At 46.3% G+C, this 19181-nt stretch overlaps 1 protein-coding gene and 1 pseudogene across 1 annotated transcript in view; both read left to right on the top strand.

The window, feature by feature from the left end:
• Positions 1 to 19181, top strand: part of LOC126419008 (putative fatty acyl-CoA reductase CG5065) — a 251137-nt gene that overhangs the window by 128978 nt on the left and 102978 nt on the right. The window lies entirely within an intron of this gene.
• LOC126420002 (5S ribosomal RNA) lies at positions 8495 to 8612 on the top strand (annotated as a pseudogene).

Below are 19181 nucleotides of genomic sequence, written 5' to 3'. Positions count from 1 at the left end.
ATGGACCAATGTCCTCAGAACAGAACTTGTCTGCGAAGGATGGTGGCAGCTGGTAGCATGCAGATATCGGTCTGTGTGGGTGGTTTCCGATAAACACTGTGGTTGAGACACTCATTTTCTCCCGGCGGAGGAGGACGTCTAGAACAGACGACAGTCAGCATTTGAAAACGACCTAGGAGAACTAGGACGAAAGCTTCTGGATTTTAAACTACTGCACGCGGCTTGAAGCCCGAGAAAGTTTTATCAGCGTTTTTAACACCATCATATATTGGTTTCTCCATCCTGTTCACGCATATCACTCCATTCAAGAGGCACATTTGTACACGCATCTTCGTAAACATTTCACGGACGTTGTTCAACACTATTCGTAGTGCCAGGGATCTAATTAGTAAACAATTGACACATGGAGGCAATAACATTAGAACAGGTCTTTAAATTTGCTAAAATAACTGTGACTTGCGAAATATGTCTGCTCATTTAACACAGATTCTGTTTTCCTTTTTTAATTTTATGTGTTGGAACAACTGGCTATATACCTCTATAAAATCAAAAAACTAAAATCTGTGTTAAATGAACAGACAGTTTTCTCATGTCAAGTGTTTAATAATTAGATCCCCGTCATTACGAATAAATTCATCTTTGGTCACAACATGCTGAACAACATCTGTGAAGTGCTTACGAAAATGTGTATGCAAATGTGCCTGTTGAGTGAAGTGATATGCACGAACACGATGCAGAAACCAATGTATTATGGTGTTGGAAAGTTAAAAACGCTTTTCTCGGACTGTGTGGTAAGTTACTCTGTTTATGTTTCCGTGTTTCGCACATTTTCTCCGCATTTGACTTGCGAAATTCATAGCCTGAGACATTTTCATGACAGGAACATGCATTTCATCTCTTCGAGAGCAAACATAAATCGTGTGTTAAGACGACTTATACCTGGTGATGGACCCGCAGGATCCGGAATGCATCGATTGTTTAACAAAACACGAAAAAATTTGTGACTGAAGGCGTTTTTTAATTCATACTTCCAGTGTCTTCAGAAAATGTCCTTGAGTGACCTCCGAAATTTTGGAGCGTCGAACAGTAATTCAGATTCCCCAGCCAGCTCGAATATCAGTATCGAGAAAATGTCAGAGATATTCGGGCATCGTATTGTAGCCGCAGTTTGCTCCCGCAGGGGGTACCGCCGATGTTGCAGGCATGTCACACGGGCCCCGTTCACCGACGCAAGAGTGTGACTGTAAATACAGCGGCCCTGCACTCGTTCAGCAGCTCTCGCTACTCTTTGAAGCCTTCGGTACTCGTCACTGATGGCAGGGTGATTAACCTTGCCCTCGTGCACGTTTTTCAATTCGAATTGCTCGCTTCACTATTTGCACGCCCCTACAACGACTTCTGTCGTGATCAAGACTCTGCTTTTGTTTAGCCTTTCGCTTCGTGAGCTCCGCCTTCATCAACCACAGGAGCCACCTGCTTGTTCCCCCACCCTCTGTACCACCAACAGTGTGAAAGATCATAAACGATATTCCAACTGTCACAAACAGAGCAGAAAAATGTTGCCTGTGAAGATTGGGTTGTACCGTACACATCGATCATGTCCTTCATCATCTAATATGCTCAGCAAAGTCATAAAATAACCAACAATGTCTACACTCAGGTGACAAAAGTCGTGGCGAGCCTCCTAACATTGTGTAGGACCTCCTTTTTCCCGGCGTAGTGCAGAAGTTCGATGTGGCGTGGACACAACAGATCGTTGGAAGTCCCCTTGCAGAAATATTGAGCCACTCTGCCTATGTAGCAGACCATAATTGCGACAGTGTCGCCGGTCCAGGATTTTGTGCACGAGCTGACCTCTCGGTTATGTCCCCTAAATGGATTCACGTCGAGAGATATGGGTGCCCAAATCATTCGCTCGAACTGTTCAGAGTGTTCTTCAAACCAATTCCGAACTATTGTTGCATGTAAACACAGCCCACACCATTATGGAGCCACCGCCAGTTTGCGCAGTTCCTTGTTGACAACCTAGGTCCATAGCTTCCTGTGGTCCGCACCACCTCGAACCCTACCGTCAGCTGTTACCAACTGATAACGGGACTCATCTGACTAGGCGATGGTTTTCCAGTCGTCTAGGGTCCAACCGATATGGTCACGAGCCCAGGTGATGTGCTGTTAGCAACGGTGCTCGCGACAGTCGTTGCTGCCATAGTCTATTAACCTCGCAATTTGTCGCACTGTCCTAACAGATACGTTTGTCGTATGTCCCACTTTGATTTCTCCGATTATTTCATTTAGTTTTTCTTGTCTGTTAGCACTTACAACTCTACACAAACGCCGCTGCTCTTGGTCGTTAACCTACGTATCCGTGGTGAGAGGTAATGTCTGACATTTTGTAGTCTTCCCACACTTTTGACACTGGTCCCGAGATATTGAATTCCCTAACGATTTCCGAAAGGGAATGTCCCATGCGTCTAGCACCAACTACCATTCCGCGTTCAAACTCTGTTAACTCCCATCCTGCGACCATGACCCACGGAAACCTTTTCGCATGAATCACCTAATACAAATGACATCTCCGCCAATGCACTGCCCTTTTATACCTTTTGTACCCTATACTACCGCCATTTGTATATGTGAATATCGCTATCCCACTACGTTTGTCGCCTCAGTGTAAAACTGCAATAGCTGTGACGTAAGCTCTTTCTTATCCGAATGGTACGCGCTTTCTCTGTAATGGAACTGGTCATATTTTATCTGTTGCAAGTGGCACAACTCAACAATTACCGTCGTGCTCGAACTCAGCTTTCTGAAGTACTTGTAGGAACGGAGAATACTCCACCAAGTCTCTCATACACTGGTCAGTTGTACAAAAATATTTCGCCTGTTTTTGAACCTTCTCCTCCTCTCTCTCTCCCCTCTCTCTATCTCTCTCTCTCCCTCTCTCTCTCCCTCTCTCTCTCTATCTCTCTCTCTCTCTCTCTCTCTCTCTCTCTTTCTGTCTCTCCCTCTTTCTCTCTCTTTCGTCCTGCATTTCTCATCTCTCTCTTCCAAACTCGTTATTACGAAGTAAAATTTTCGGGTGAGATGGAGAGTCGTGATTGGGATTGGAACCTTGACACTGGCCCCATCACAGTAACAACTATAAAAATGTAGTCTCGATCCACACCTGAGACTGTAATTAGGTAAAACTCAACACTAATTCTTTTTGATTATGATGGTGACGATGAAGATGAAGGTGATGATAAACGTCAGTACCCTTACCAGCTGTCAACACACACATTTCTTACCCCGACGGAAATCTTTCCTCACAAGGGAAAAGACTGCAGCGATTCTCCAGGAACACACATAGCTGATATCCTTAGAATGTCTGCCCGCACGGACACAAGTACAGTGCCTGACAAAAAATGTTAAGCTCGCAGAAGACGTGGTCAGACGTAAATGTAACTACGGCCATATACACAACATTGGCGGGTATGTAAATGATCAGGGAGTCACTCTCTGTGACAGGTAAAACGGCCACCAGAGTGCATTAGTACTGTTTGTGTTTAGTGCTGTTACCAGGCCTGGTAGGGCATATACGACTAAGGGGCATGAGATAAAGAGTGGTCACTGAAGATCAAGAAGATGCCGCTTACTCGTGTGAGATACGATTGTCAGTACCCGACGAACATCTTCATCTACGTGGATAGTCGGCAACTCACACTTAAGTGCCAGGCAGAGGGTTCATCGAACCACCTTCCCAATAATTCTCTGTTATTCCAATTTCGAACAGCGTGCGGGAGGAAACGAACACCTATATCTTCCCGTGCGAACTCTGATTTCCCTTATTTTATTGTGATGATCGTTTCTTCCTATGTACGTTGGCGTCATCTGAATATTTTCACATTTGGGGGAGGGTGATCGAAATTTCGTGAGAATGTTCCGCAGCAACGAAAACGTCTTCGTTTTAATGATGTCCGCCCCAAATTCTGTATCATTTCTGTGGTGTCACCGCCAGACACGACACTTGCTAGGTGGTAACCTTTAATTCGGCCGCGGCCCGTTAGTATACGTCGGACCCACGTGTCGCCACTATCAGTGATTGCAGACCGAGCGTCGCCACACGGCAGGTCTAAAGAGACTTCCTAGCACTCGCCCAGTTGTACAGCCGACTTTGCTAGCGATGGTTCACTGACAGGGTGCGCTCTCGTTTGCCGAGACGATAGTTAGCATAGCCTTCAGCTACGTCATTTGCTACGACCTAGCAAGGCGCCATTATCAGTTGCTATTGATCTTGTGATTCATGTACCGTCCGACCGACGTTCACCATTAATGGATTAAAGTTAAGTATTCCACCAGCAACGTCCGTTTTTCTAAGTTCTAATTTCCTTGTACTGTTCCAGACCTCACGCCAGCCTGCGTGAGCTAAAATGCGTGCCTTCCTGAACTAGCAATCTCACGCACCTTAACTATTCTGTCATCCATCACCATATCATGAATTTTATCAATGATTTGTGGAGTCGTAACCTCCACATGGTGTCCAGAACGTTCAGCATCACTTGTGCCCATATGGCCACTCCGAAAATTTTGAAACCACTTATAAACTCTTCTAATCGAAGGTGCAGAGTCACCGTAATGTTTATCAAGCTTTTCTTTTGTCTCCAGAGGCGTATTGCCTTTCATAGAGTAATGTTTACTCACGAAATTCTTTTTCGTCCATTTTTTGACAGTCACTCGACTTACTTGATTCACACGAATGCCGAAAACGAAGAAATAGACTAATATGGCTGAAACTTGGTGTGCGTTCTTTCCAAAGATGCTACTAACTAAACATGACCTCTATACGCGCCGGTGGTGCCATCTCTCGGACATTGCACGGACTTTTCAAACGCCCCTTGTACGCCAGTGGATAAAAAATACGTATTCGTCGGATACGACACAACCACATGTCGATCGCACTAGTACACAACCGTCACAAACGTCTGTCTGAACATAATCCATACAAACGTGGTGCACATTAGCGCCGTCACGGTAATGTACACTTGGTGATAACTTCACACATAGTAAGAGATACGTGGTTAAAGTACACCTTGCGTGCAAAAATGACGCCATCCGAAACCGGCACCGAAGCAATTGTGGTACACCGCGGGCCATAGATGACAGGGGTGAATGACGGCTGCCGAGATTTATACGGGAATATAGACGTGCAACTGCTGAGCAAGTGAACGCCCAAATTAACCAAGTGGCTACCAACAGTATCTGCTCAACGACCGTTCATATAACGTTGTTGCGTGTGGGCCCTCGCAGAAGGCGTCTCGTTCACGTACACATGCTCACTGCTGTTAATCGGAGAAGAGGTCTGGAATTACGTCAGCGGCCCGCGCTGCATAAGGTGGCTGTTCAGGCTATTCACAGAGGGCCACATTAATGTGACTGCACAGTGTACATCTGGGATAAGGCTCGCGAAGTCGAGATAAGAGAAATCAGGGTTCGTGCAGAAGAATCCAGGCTGTCGTTTTGTCCCTGCTCCATTTGCAAGTGGAACAGCAAAGGGAAGTAGTATCAGTGGTACAAGATACACTCCGCCATGCACCGTATAGTGGCTTGCGGATTATGTATGTAGAAGTAGATGCAGAAGAAGCTCCGTAGGATAGGACCTTAGTTATGCATTCTGGAGAACGAGAACGTGGCGTTTATGACATTTAATTTCTGGACTACTTATTTGCGTCTCTCCATAACATTCGCAAATTATAGATAAGTGCATTAGAAATAACTCGCATATATTGCTTCAGTAACGACGAATGCAGTTACGAGTCGTATAATTCACTACAAATGTGGGAAAGAAAGAAAACAACGCAGTGTGTTTGTTGTGCAATCAATCTTATTGCCCACCTCATGACGCAAATCCGTTGTTTTCGCCGGGGAAGGCACAGCCGCCTGTTAGGTAACGCCAGAAGGTAATTTGGTAATAATAGTCGTTAGTGTCCTCGTGACAGACAGGCTTTGAGAAGCGCTCGCCGAGCCCTGCAATAAACTGAGCAACGCAGCACATTGCCTGGCCTCTCCCCTCTCACCCCTCCCCCTCCCCCTCTTCCGCCACCGCCTTCCTCCCACGCAGCCACTGTCACCGGAAGCACGCCGTCTCGTCTCGAATGTGCCCCTCGGTTTCTCAAGCACCGGCTAGACGGCTGTAGGTTGAGGGTCACCGAATCTGCTCATCTTTCCCACCGTTGTGCTACAGACTTACACTATACGATCAAAAGTATCCGGACACCTGGCTGAAAATGACTTACAAGTTCGTGGCGCCCTCCTAATGCTGGAATTCAATATGGTGCTGGCCCACCCTTAGCATTGACGACAGCCTCCACTCTCGCAGGCGTACGTTCAATCAGGTACTGGAACGTTCGTTGGGGAATGGCAGCCCATTCTTCATGGAGTGCCGCACTGAGGAGAGGTATCGATGTCAGTCGGTGAGGCCTAGCACGAAGCAGGCGTTCCAAAACATCCCGAAGGTGTTCCACATGATTCAGGTCAGGACTCTGTGCAGGCGGTCCATTACAGGGATTTTATTGTCGTGTAACCACTCCGCCGCAGGCCGTGCATTATGAACAGGTGCTCGATCGTGTTGAAAGATGTAATCGCCATCCCCAATTGTTCTTCAACAGTGGGAAGCAAGAAGGTGATTAAAGCATCAATGTAGGCCTGTGCTGTGATAGTGCCACCAAAAACAACAAGAGGTGCAAGCCCCATGCATGATACAGAAGACCACACCATAACGCCACCGCCTCCGAATTTTACTGTTGCCACTACACACGCTGGCACATGACGTTCACCTGTTATTCGCCATACCCACACCGTGCCATCGGATCGCCCCATTGTGTACGATTCGTCAATCCACACAACGTTTTTCCACTGTTCAATCGTCCAATATTTACGCTCCTACACGAGGCGAAGCGTCGTTTGGCATTTACCTGCATGATGTGTGGTTTATGAGCAGCCGCTCCACCATGAAATCCAAGTTTTCTCACCTCGCACCTAACTGTCATAGTACTTGCAGTGCATACTGATGCAGTTTCGAATTACTGTGTGATGCTCTCGATAGATGTCTGCCTATTACACATTTCGACCCTCTTCAACTGTCGGCGGCCTCTGTCAATCAACAGACGAGGTCAGCCTGTACGCTTTTGTGCTGTACGTATCCCTTCACGTTTCCACTTCACTATCACATCGGAAACAGTGGACGTAGGGATGTTTAGGAGTGTGGAAATTTCACGTACAGACGTATGACACAAGTGACACCCAATCACCTGACCACATTCGAAGTGCGTGACTTCCGCGGAGCGCTCACTCTGCTCTCTCACGATGTCTAATGACTACTGAGGTCGCTTATATGGAGTACCTGGCAGTAGGTGGCTGCACAATGCACCTAATAATGAAAACGTATGTTTATGGGGGTGCCCTGATATTTTTGATCACTTAGTATAGGTGTAGCAAAAACTGCTTCAGTATGGTATGCTTCTCAAGCTATTTCGAGATTCTTTTTTTTCCAAAGCTCCGTCATGTCATATCTGTGGTAGGATAGGATTTAATGGTGCACTTTATTTCATCTCTGGAGGAGGATTTGTAAGCGCTGTTAGATCCATAACTTTCTCTTCTGTTCGTTGGTTCTGTATATTACACCCCAAAACAAGAAAAGACTCACCATGAAGCAGTAATGCTAATGGGACGGAAATCGATAAATTGATGAACAAATACAAATTAATGATTACTATTTCAAAACATTTAGATGATTTATTCAAGAGAAAGAGTTTCACAAATTCTGCGAGTTAATAACGCATTGGTCTGGTTCAAATGGTTCAAATGGCTCTGAGCACTATGGGACTTAACATCTGAGGTCATCAGTCCCCAAGAACTTAGAACTACTTAAACCTAATTAACCTAAGGACATCACACACATCCATGCCCGAGGCAGGATTCGAACCTGCGACGGTAGCGGTCGCGCGGTTCCAGACTGTAGCGCCTAGAACCGCTCGGCCACTAAAGCCGACCGCATTGGTCTGCCTCTGGCCCTTATGCAAGCAGTTATTCAGCTTGCCACAGATTGAGTTGCTGCATATCCTCTTGAGGATATGCATATCGTGCAAATTCTGTTCAGTTGGCGCGTTAGATCATCAGAGTCCGGAGTTGCTTGGCGGTCCCTGCCCATAACGCTCCAAACGTTATCAATTGGGGAGGGATCCGGCGACCTTGCTGGCCAAGTTAGGGTTTGACAGGCACGGAGACAAGCAGTGGAAAATCTCTCGCTGTGTGCGGGCGAGCATTATCTTGCTGAAATGTAAGCCCAAGATGGCTTGCCATAAAGGATAATAAAACAGGACGTAGAATATCGTCGATGTACCTCTGTGCTGTACGGGTGCCACGGGGGACAGCCAAAGAGATCCTGCTATGAAAAGAAATGACCCCCGAGACCATCACTGCTGGTCGTCCTGAAATACGGCGGGCGACAGTCAGGTTGGCTAACGGCCTTGCCGCAGTGGTAACACCGGTTCCCGTCAGATCACCGAAGTTAAGCGCTGTCGGGCTGGGCTAGCACTTGGATGGGTGACCATCCGGTCTGCCAAGCGCTGTTGGCAAGTGGGGTGCACTCTGCCCTTGTGAGGCAAACTGAGTAGGTACTTGATTGAGAAGTAGCGGCTCCGGTCTCGGAAACTGACATACGGCCAGGAGAGCGGCGCGCCGACCTCATGCCCCTCCATATCCACATCCAGTGACGCCTATGGTCTGAGGATGACACGGCGGCCAGTCGGTACCTTCGGGCCTTCATGGTCTGTTCGGGAGGAGGTTCTTTTTCTTTTTTTTTTTTTAGACAGTCAGGTTGGTATCCCATCGTTGTCTGGGGCGTCTACAGACATGTCTTCGCTGGTTATCAGAGCTCAGTTCGGAATGGGACTAATCACTGAAGACAGTTCTACCCCAGTCAATGAGATTCCAGGACTCCCAAGGACTTTTTCTTGCTGGGAGTAGCGGTACTCACCCTCAGGAAGCGCACTGGGAAGCTACTTGGAGAAGTAGCGGCTTCAAGGTATTGGCAAATCGGCGATACGGGGGACAGAGCGGTGTGCTGACCACATGTCCCCCATACCGCATGCACACGACGCCGAGTGACAGAGGATGACGCGGCGGCCTGTCGAAATGCCTAGGGCCTTCAGGGTCTGGAGAAGGAGTTAGTACATTCTATAAAAGCCTTTGGGCCCTGTACTGATGCCAGGATTCTGCTCTGGTGGCGCCTATGTCTCGAATTACAAGTCTTTGTTGGTTCAGCGTCTCGTCTATTTCTGTTTACCAGTGTTTCTGTAATGGTTTTCGTATTTAGCTGTTCACCTTAGTATCCATATTTAGCTTGACGCCTTAGTACCCATCGGAAGATCTTCTTTTGTAATACTTGCATGTGTTGAATCTAGGTCTTGCTGCCTAGGCACCTTGAGTGCTTTCATACACACTGAGAAGAATGACTGCGCCCCTCCCCCCTTTGCAACAACTTGAGGCAGCAGCAGTATTTGGACAATTACAGGACAAGTAACATTAATAGTGGCATACCTACGAACCAGTGCACAAATAATACCTAAAGGTCTGCAGAGAATTGTTCACATATTTGACAAAGTGTTTCTTGGGAGAGACCACAACTCATAGTACCCGATTTGATAGTGAACTAGAACTAACCCAAAGGGAGAACAGCTGCTTAGCTTGGAAGAAGAGTTAGTGGCAACCTTATGGAGACCTTTCGGTCATACTCGTTACCCAATACCAAGGAATCACAGACCGGACGTGACATTGTGGTGTGACCCGGAGCTGACGACAGTGGTAAACCTCGCATCTGATGACTAGCCAGCTACAGGAAAAATCCAAAGAGGGATCGAGGGGCCGGCCGGAATGTCCGAGCGGTTCTAGGCGCTTCAGTCCGGAACCGCGCGACCGCTACGGTCGCAGGTTCGAATCCTGCCTCGGGCATGGATGTGTGTGATGTCCTTAGGTTAGTTAGGTTTAAGTAGTTCTAAGTTCTAGGGGACTGATGACCTCAGAAGTTCAGTTCCATAGTGCTCAGGGCCATTTGAACCATTTGAGGAATCGAAGCCCATTTTTACTCACCTGTTGTATACCAAGTGAGAGGGCCAGCCGTGAAACAGCAGCATTAACGCAAACGGCTAACGCAGCAGACTAAAAGTCTGTCAGCGCTGCGTCTGATTTTCCCAATGTTCTTTCCTTTTTCCCTAATCTTTCACAAAAGAGTTGTATTGCTACAATAAATCATCCAGTGTCTCGAAAAATGTGTCACATAGAAGGATGAGTGTGTAGAGAAGGACTAACTACGCAACAAGTTTCGTAGTCCCAGCTCGACTTCTTCGAGATTATAATTCGGAACTTCAAGACTGTCCCTCGTAAATACATAACCGTGGTTGTCTGAAAATTGAACAACAAGCAGCGCTTATGGTGGGAGAATTGGAAGTTCGCCTTTCCGTCTAGCAGTGGAATGTAGCATACTGTGGTTTTGGGTAGATTCCTGTTGATGTGCATTTCTTGCGGTACTTATATTATATATTAGACACTAACATCTGTATTTCGTGTATTGTTAATACATTTACTGAAAAATAAACACTCCCAGGTGATTCTGAGCGCTGCGTTGCCACTGATTTAAAATGTGGGCTGCGGAAGGGCCGGCTTTAAAATCGAGAAGCAGCATGTAGGTGTTCCGTGTGACGTAGTTGGGTAGAGAGAGAGTCGGTACTCGCCATCTCGCTCTTTAGTTTACCAACAGACTACAGCGGTCTCGCATTCGTGAGGTCCTGGGTTCATATGCCCATTCAGCCATTCAGATACGAATTTGCCGCGGTTTCCGCAATCGCCGGGTGTTCCTATTGAACCTGAAGATGTGATACGGCTCAAATTACCTCACCGTTGACCGGATATGAAACCCTATTTATCTTTATAATCCTACGAAAAAGTACCCAGTTACGAATCTGTCACGTGGCTAGCATGTCAAGTGGCCGGCGTTGAGCTCTTCTAGCCGCTAATCCAGTAAGCCTAAAGACGTTTCATCCACAACTGCACTGGTGCGCAAAACTTAAGGACGAAAGTAACTTTCGCACGATATCTTACTGCCACGTTACACAGCTCGGCGAAAGTTGGACAGTAGATACGAGGCGTGTTTTTTAAGTAAGTACCCTTTTGAAATTAAAAAAAGACGTGCTAAGGTACCTCAATAATTTTTCTTTTAAATGAAAGCCTGTGCCTTATTCTACTTTGCTACATAATTTCCGTCAATATTGAGGCACTTGTCATAACGTTGTACCAGTTTTTGAATACCCTCCTCATGAGAAGTCTGCCGCCTGACTTGCTAACCATTGCATCACCACTATTTTGACTTCGTCACGAAGACGCTGACCGCCCAGGTTTTTTTTCAAGTGCAGGAACAGATGGTAGTCACTGGGCGCAAGATCGGGGCTGTACGGAGGATGATCTAGAGTTTCCCATCGAAAAGATGTGATGAGATCTTTGGTCTGATTCGTCACATGCGGACCGGCATTTTCTTGCAGCGAAACGATGCCCTTGCTCAACTCGTCACGTCTTTTGTTCTGAATTGAACGGCGCAGATTGTGCAGTGTCTTACAGTAGGCGGCTGCATTGATTGCCTGATTACGAGGCAGAAATTCCACAAACAATACTCCTTTTCTGTCCCAAAAAACTGTGCACATGATTTCCAGGGCAGAAATTGTTTGCTTAAACTTCGCTTTTGTGGGTGAATCTGAATGCCGCCATTCCAAGGACTGTTGCTTTGATTCTGGTGTGACGTAGGCCACCCATGTTTCATCTTGAAGAAACACCTGGCGGTCAGCGTCTTCAAGACGATGATGAAGTAAAAACAGTGGTGATGCAGTAGTTAACAAGTCAGGAGGCAGATTTCTCTGAGGAGGGTATTCAAAAACTGGTACAACGTTATGAGAAGTGTCTCAACATTGCCGGAAATTATGTAGAAAAGTAGATTAAGGTACAGGCTTTCATTTAAAAATGAAATTATTGAGATATTTTGGCGCGTCTTTTTTAATTTCAAAACGGTACTTACTCAAAAAATACGCCTCGTATAAAGAACTGCTACGGTATAGTACAGAACGTAACTGAAAGAAATACGCAATGATACGAACAGAAGTCGCATTTCTTTTCAGAGACAATAATTACAGTAAACTCACCGCAATTTATTATGCTCAGCTAAACATTACAACACAGGGGAAATGGTTCATAATACGGAGTGTGGCCACCGCATATGGCAATGCATGCTCTGAGACTCACTCGCATGTTGGCTAGAAGACTGGTAAGGAATTCCTTCACCAGCGCTAGACATGACTTTACATGGCGAGAGGCTGGAACACGTAATGCACCCAGGAACTTTGTTACACATGCTGGTTTTGGTGGTCCAGGTGTCACGGTGCGGGGAAAGATAATGCATAATAGTGCATGAGCTTACTGACCTCCAAATCCTTGCACACGATACATTTTCGGGTCAACATTACGGTGACACTGTATTGCTTTCCCACGTGCGTCTTTTCAGGGGTGCATTCGGCCCTGAATTCATTGTTAAGGATGATCATGCGCGACCGCATGTAGAGTTCTTGGAACGAGAGGATATTCGACGAATAGACTGGCCTATCTATTCCCCCGAGCACATGTAGTATGCGTTGGGGAGACGTATTCCAGCACGCACAAATGCACCAGCATCCATGCAGCAGTTGTCAACGGTGGCGATGGAGGACTGGAAAGCCCTACCACGAGAACCCCTTAACAACCTTGTAGCCAATATGATAGCACATTGCAAAGCACGCAGTGCAGTCCGTGGTGATCACACACCTTTTGTAATGTCTAGGGGACCATCATAAACCGCGTTGACGCCAGTGCAACTATTGTCTATGAATAAAAGTGCCATTTCTGTTTGTCTCGTTGCGTATTTCTTTCAGTTATATTCTATACCGTACTATACTATACTGTAGCAGTTCTTTCTATGTACAGTTCAAATATCATCGCTATATGTTACTTGGCAGCGGCACATCATGCGAACGTTACTTTCGTCCCTGTAGACATCAGCGAAGTTTGTACTTTATTTTATTTTCACTTCAATTTTTTGGCTTTCGGGTCGTGCCCTTTCCGCCATCTCAGTGATGGAAAGACGATGCGGTAACGTATTGGAGACGATTTTCTTGTCAGTTGCGACGATTTGAACGTAAGGACAAAACAAGACCCAGTCGCCGAGCGGAGTAAATCTCCGACCCTGCCGGGAACCGAACCCGGGCTCCTTCGGTTAGGAATCTGACGCACTGACCGCGCAGCCCTCGAGGCGGACTATTGCGTAGTTCTAACCCGGTGGCTTTGACTGCTTGTATTCTCGTGTTGTCTGGTGAGTTCGTAGTCTCTTATTTCCGGTGCTGTCTTGGTTGCATGGGTGATGGAAGTTAATTCTTCATTCTCAGGGGGCGCTACTTATCGATGAAGTAGTGCCATTAATCGCTTATAGCGGCTATGATCCTCATTTTCCCATCCAAGCTGGCTAATGTACGTGTGAGCTGTACGCTTCGGCGACCGTTGGCCTCTGTCATGGACGTACGGTTCTTCAGCCGGGCCCTGTACACAGGGTGGTACATTGATAGTGACCGGGCCAAATACCTCACAAAATAAGCATCAAACGAAAAACCTACAAAGAACGAAACTCGTATAGCTTGGAGGGAGAAACCAGATGAAGCTATGGTTGGCCCGCTAGATGGCGCTGCCGTAGGTCAATGGGACATCAACTACGTTTTTTGAAATGGGAACCCCTATTTTTTATTACATATTCGTGTAGTACGTAAAGAAATATGAATGTTTTAGTTGGACCACTTTCTTCGCTTTGTGATACATGGCGCTGTAATAGTCACAAACGTATAAGTACGTGGTATCACGTAACATTCCGCCAGTGCGGAGAATCTGGAATCTCAAAATCGTCGGTGTTGAGAATGCTACATCAACATCGATTAAGCCGGCCGTGGTGGACGAGCGGTACTAGGCGCTACAGTCTGGAACCTCGCGACCGCTGCGGTCGCAGGTTCGAATTCTGCCTCGGGCATGAATGTGTGTGATGTCCTTAGGTTAGTTAGGTCTAAGTAGTTCTACGTTTTACGTGACTGATGACCTCAGAAGTGAAGTCCCATAGTGCTCAGAGCCATTTGAACCATTTGAACATCGATTACACCCGTACCATATTTCTATGCACCAGGAATTGCATGGTGACGACTTTGAACGTCGTGTACAGTTCTGCCACTAGGCACAAGAGAAATTACGGGACCATGACAGATGCACGCGTTCTATTTAGCGACGAAGCGTCATTCACCAACAGCGGTAACGTAAACCGGCATAATATGCACTATCGGGCAACGGAAAATCCACGATGGCTGCGACAAGTGGAACATCAGCGACTCTGGCAGGTTAATGTATGGTGCGGCATTTTGGGAGGAAGGATAATTGGCCTCCACTTTATCGATGGCAATCAAAATGGTGCAATGTATGCTGATTTCCTACGTAATGTTATACTGATGTTACTACAAGATGTTTCACTGCATGACAGAATGGCGATGTACTTCCAACATGGTGGATGTCTGGCACATAGCTCGCGTGCGGTTGAAGCGGTATTTAATAGCATATTTCACGACAGGTGGATTGGTCGTCGAAGCACCTTACGATGGCCCGCACGTACACCGGATCTGATGTCTCCGGATTTCTTTCTGCGGAGAAAGTTGAAGAATATTTGCTATCGTGACACACCGACAACGCCTGACATCATGCGTCAGCGCATTGTCAGTGCATGTGCGAACATTACGGAAAGCGAACTACTCGCTGTTGAGAGGAATGTCGTTACACGTATTGCCAAATGCATTGAGGTTGACGGACATGATTTTGAGTATTTATTGCACTAATGTGCTATTTACAGGTAATCACGCTGTAACAGCATGCGTTCTAAGAAATGATATCAGATTGGAACAACCGAAATAAAATGTTCAAACGTACCTACGTCTTTATATTAATTTAAAAATCCTACCTGTTACCAACTGTTCGTCTAAAACTGTGAGTCACATGTTTGTGACTATTACAGCGCCATCTATCACAAAGCGAAAAAAGTGGTCCAACTAAAACATTCATAATGCGTTACGTGCTACACGAATATGTAATAAAAAAATGGAGGTTCCTATTTAAAAAATGCAGTTGATATCCGTTTGACCTATGGCAGCGCCATCTAGCGGGCCAACCATAGTGCCATCTGGTTTCCCCCTTCAAGCTAGACAAGTTTCGTTCTTTGTAGTTTTTTTCGTTTGACGCTTATTTCGTGAGATATTTGGCCCGGTTGCGATCAATGACCACCCTGTATAGTGTGCCGCAAAGTCGAAGGGCACGTGAAACATTCTACGCAGGACCTTATTCCGAATGGCCCTGCAGCGGTCTGATGTGGCTAGAAGCCGCGTCCTCACATACTTCGCAGGCGGAGTCCGTGTGTTCGTCCGTTAGAGACTGCAGTTTACCGATGGCGAGGACTTCTCATTCAGTATTGGACAAAGTGCGCACAGCCGCTGAGTCGTTGGTTTTTGCATATGAAGAACGTGCTGCTTCCCCGTGAGCTTCCGGTCAGCTTCGCAAGCAGTGAGTCGGCGGCCGCGCTTGAGACAGTTTCAGGGAGGACGTCGCCCACGAGAAAGCAGGCCGCCACTTTCTCCTCCACTCCGCTCACTGGCCGAGTGGCAGGCACTCCAAACGCCGGCTAAACGCCCGAGCTCGCCGCTGCGGACTCGAGCGTGGACGCCTTTAAATCACCTCACACCGACTCTCAAATGAAACTGTGGCCTGGAACCGTCCTCGCACGCGACGTGTTTCTCACCGCGAAGCACGTCAGACTCGGTTTCCACCGTCATTGGTGGATGCACGGAAACGAGCTGGTACGTAACACGTGAGGCCTGGGTTACACCGGAGCGAAAGCAAACCAACGAGCATTCTCTCTAAGCTGTCGGCACACGGGCCGTGCTGTCGAACGTTAACGTTGAGCGTGCCAAGTTCAACGTGCTGCTGAACGCTCAGGAACGATGCGACTTGTGCATACGGTACGTGGGCCCCAACGTGGTATACGCGATCGCAACGCACTCTACGGACAGTAGAGGGATGTTTCTGGTTCGTAAATCAGACAGTTTACTCAACGGGCGCGCGTAAAATTCCCACGCTAGCTCTATTAAAACGCACATTTCCTCCATTGTCAACGAAAAGGAAAGTACCATGTCCAGTTAATAAGGACAAAGGCTTATAAAAGATCCATTACAAATTTGGAATACTTCTGCGCATAAGATAAACATTATTTCATCATTCCCACATTTTAGTAAAGCCCCAAGGTCAGTCTTACTTGATCACTGTTCCTACCCAGTAGCAGAATCTTCGCAACGTGTGAATTACGAAGCGTAAAAGAAAAAGGAGCAAAATATCTTTATACAAGTAGTGCAAGCTGTCCTGTAGATTAAGCCAATCGAACAAAGTCATCCCTCAAAGAAGGTGAACTTATATTTACATAACATCAAAGATTATAGTATATACTTATATTAAACTAATAATAAAGTATCAGAACCTAATAAAAACGCGAATGTTAGGAAAAAAATCAGAAGTGTCAAGATGCGAACCACTGCCCCACCAAGCAATTCTGATGAGGCCAGTGACGCTACTCATTACGCTAAACCAACATCACGGCGCATGCAGCTAATCATTTATATTACCCCTTGCTGAAAACCTTATTCGTAGATATGTTACTAATTGAAATTTAATTATAGCAAATTGTACCAAGAACAATGCGTTTTGGGTGGATCTTCAGTGTGTCGCTGCCTTCAAATAGCCTACTCTCATAATACTGAAGTTAGAATAATTCTTTTGCCGCGAATATGATGTTTCTCATTACTTTATTGGAACGAATCACACAGTTAACAACGGGTTTCCCAGTGATTCTCAATTTGCTGGTGCTCAGAAACGGCATATATACATACAGGCTTGAAATGAATGCGCCTCGCAACTCTGTACTGAAGGGAAACGGCGTGCTTGTGACGTAGGTGGCGTTGTGCCATCTCATTGGTCAACGCTCAAACGCACGCTCGGAATATCTGACGTGCCAGATATTGCTCTGCACGTTCGGAAAGACTCCGGAGCGTGCTATTCCACGCTATGACGTCAGAAACTCGCCACGCTCAACGCTCAACGTTCGGATGCACGGTCCGTGTGCCGACGGCTTTAGTGTAAACGGTATGCGAACGCGAGCGAACTGCATTCGGTGATGTTCGCATTCGCTCATGTTCCGTAGATTGTTAGCATTTTAGTGAAGCATCAGAGGAAGGTCGCGTCTTCTCCGCCTCGGAACTAGCAGTACAGATAAAATTATCCGATATACAGGGTGTGTCGTCAGGAGCGTTTTGTCTGGTGTTTCGGCAGATACCTGCAGTTTTGTTTTTGCTAAGTACAGCTGGAGTCAGCCCAGACAAATGTCGCTCGTCACGTCTTTCATCCGACGCACAGCATCGACAGAACGCGCCGGTTTGTTTCCCGTTACAAAGAAAATCGTTTTTAAATCGGAAATTTACGTGTCCATTCGATAGAGCTGTCCCAAATGAGTCTAACGCAATATTCCTTTTATCGATTTGTGGTGCCAGAGAGAGTAAAACACGAAGGACTACCAGTACTGCACCAGTGACTGCCCCGCCCTAACCAGCGCTAACTGCTACCGCCATGCAAAAGTCGCTGCTTCACGTTATAATGTCCCTGTTAATACATATCGATAAAAATAATATCGCATGAGACTAATTTTGGATTATTCTGTCAATTGGGCACGGAAAATTCCATTTTAAAAACGATTTCCTTTGTACTGGGAAACAAATCAAAACTGGGAGTCGCATGAGGGACGTCATCGGCAGTATTTCGTCTACTCACTCCTGTACTTTTTTTGTAGGTTCGAGTCGTGCGCCCTGGAGTGGTCTGAAGACAATTTAATGTTTCTGATAGAAGAATATAGATTATCATCGGTACTTCTGGGATCCAAGAGATCCACATCGGCCGGCAACTGTGGCCGAGCGGTTCTAGCCACTTCAGTACGGAACCGCGCTGCTGCTACGGTCGCAGGTTCTAATCCTTCCTCGGGCATGGATGTGTGTGCTATCCTTAGGTTAGTTAAGTTTAAGTAGTTATAAGTCTAAAGGACTGATGACCTCAGATGTTAACTCCAGCCGACTGGGGTGGCCAAGCGGTTAAAGGCGCTACGGTCTGGAACCGCGCGGCCGCTACGGTCGCAGGTTCGAATCTTGCCTCGGGCATTGATGTGTGTGATGTCCTTAGGTTAGTTAGGTTTAAGTAGTTCTGAGTTCTAGGGGACTGATGACCTTAGAAGTTAAGTCCCATAGTGCTCAGAGCCATTTGAACCATTTTGTTAACTCCCATAGTGCTTGGAGCCATTTGATTAGATCCACATCACACATACTAAACGAAAGGAAATGTGATTGGTAGAAAACTACCGAAGCACTCCAATATCAAATGGGGAGGTGAGAAAGACGATAAGTTCATTAGATACTAGTATTAGGCGGAAACAGGTGAATTACCACAAGCTTTGTAATTCTTTTTATTACAAAATTAAAGCACAATAAAGTTCCTTGAACACAAACAAGTACGAATTTGTGACAGTTATGAATGAAATTAAAAATATACGAAAAGCGTGATCATTTGATAGTTTACGTTACCGGTAGCTGTAATTACATGGCTGATGGATCACTGTTATGTTAGAGATTTTTGATGGTAAATAAAAATCGTTTAGCTGAGATGACCCTATCTGCCCTCCCACAAACTATACAGTGTTAGTCTTATTAACGTTTAAAACACCCGAAGCGACGTAGACGCCGCTGCGACAAGTACTTCAAAATAAGACACAAGGGGGCCACAAATGTCAGGAAGTACCCCAAAAGTGAATGACAAATGTTAAACAAGTGACGCGACCAGATGATGTACTTCGCCACAAGGGCAGCTGTTGGTCTTGTCGATCCTACACTCGCCGATAGGGGGCAGTGCCAAACATTCTTGCACAACGGTGCAAATTTCGAGCGCTTTGTGTAAATCTGTTGTAAACG

The sequence above is a fragment of the Schistocerca serialis genome, chromosome 9 (genome assembly GCF_023864345.2).
Source record: "Schistocerca serialis cubense isolate TAMUIC-IGC-003099 chromosome 9, iqSchSeri2.2, whole genome shotgun sequence".
NCBI classification, from domain to species: domain Eukaryota; kingdom Metazoa; phylum Arthropoda; class Insecta; order Orthoptera; family Acrididae; genus Schistocerca; species Schistocerca serialis.
Note: the sequence above shows the minus strand (reverse complement) of the source record. Positions and strands in the feature narration are given on the sequence as shown.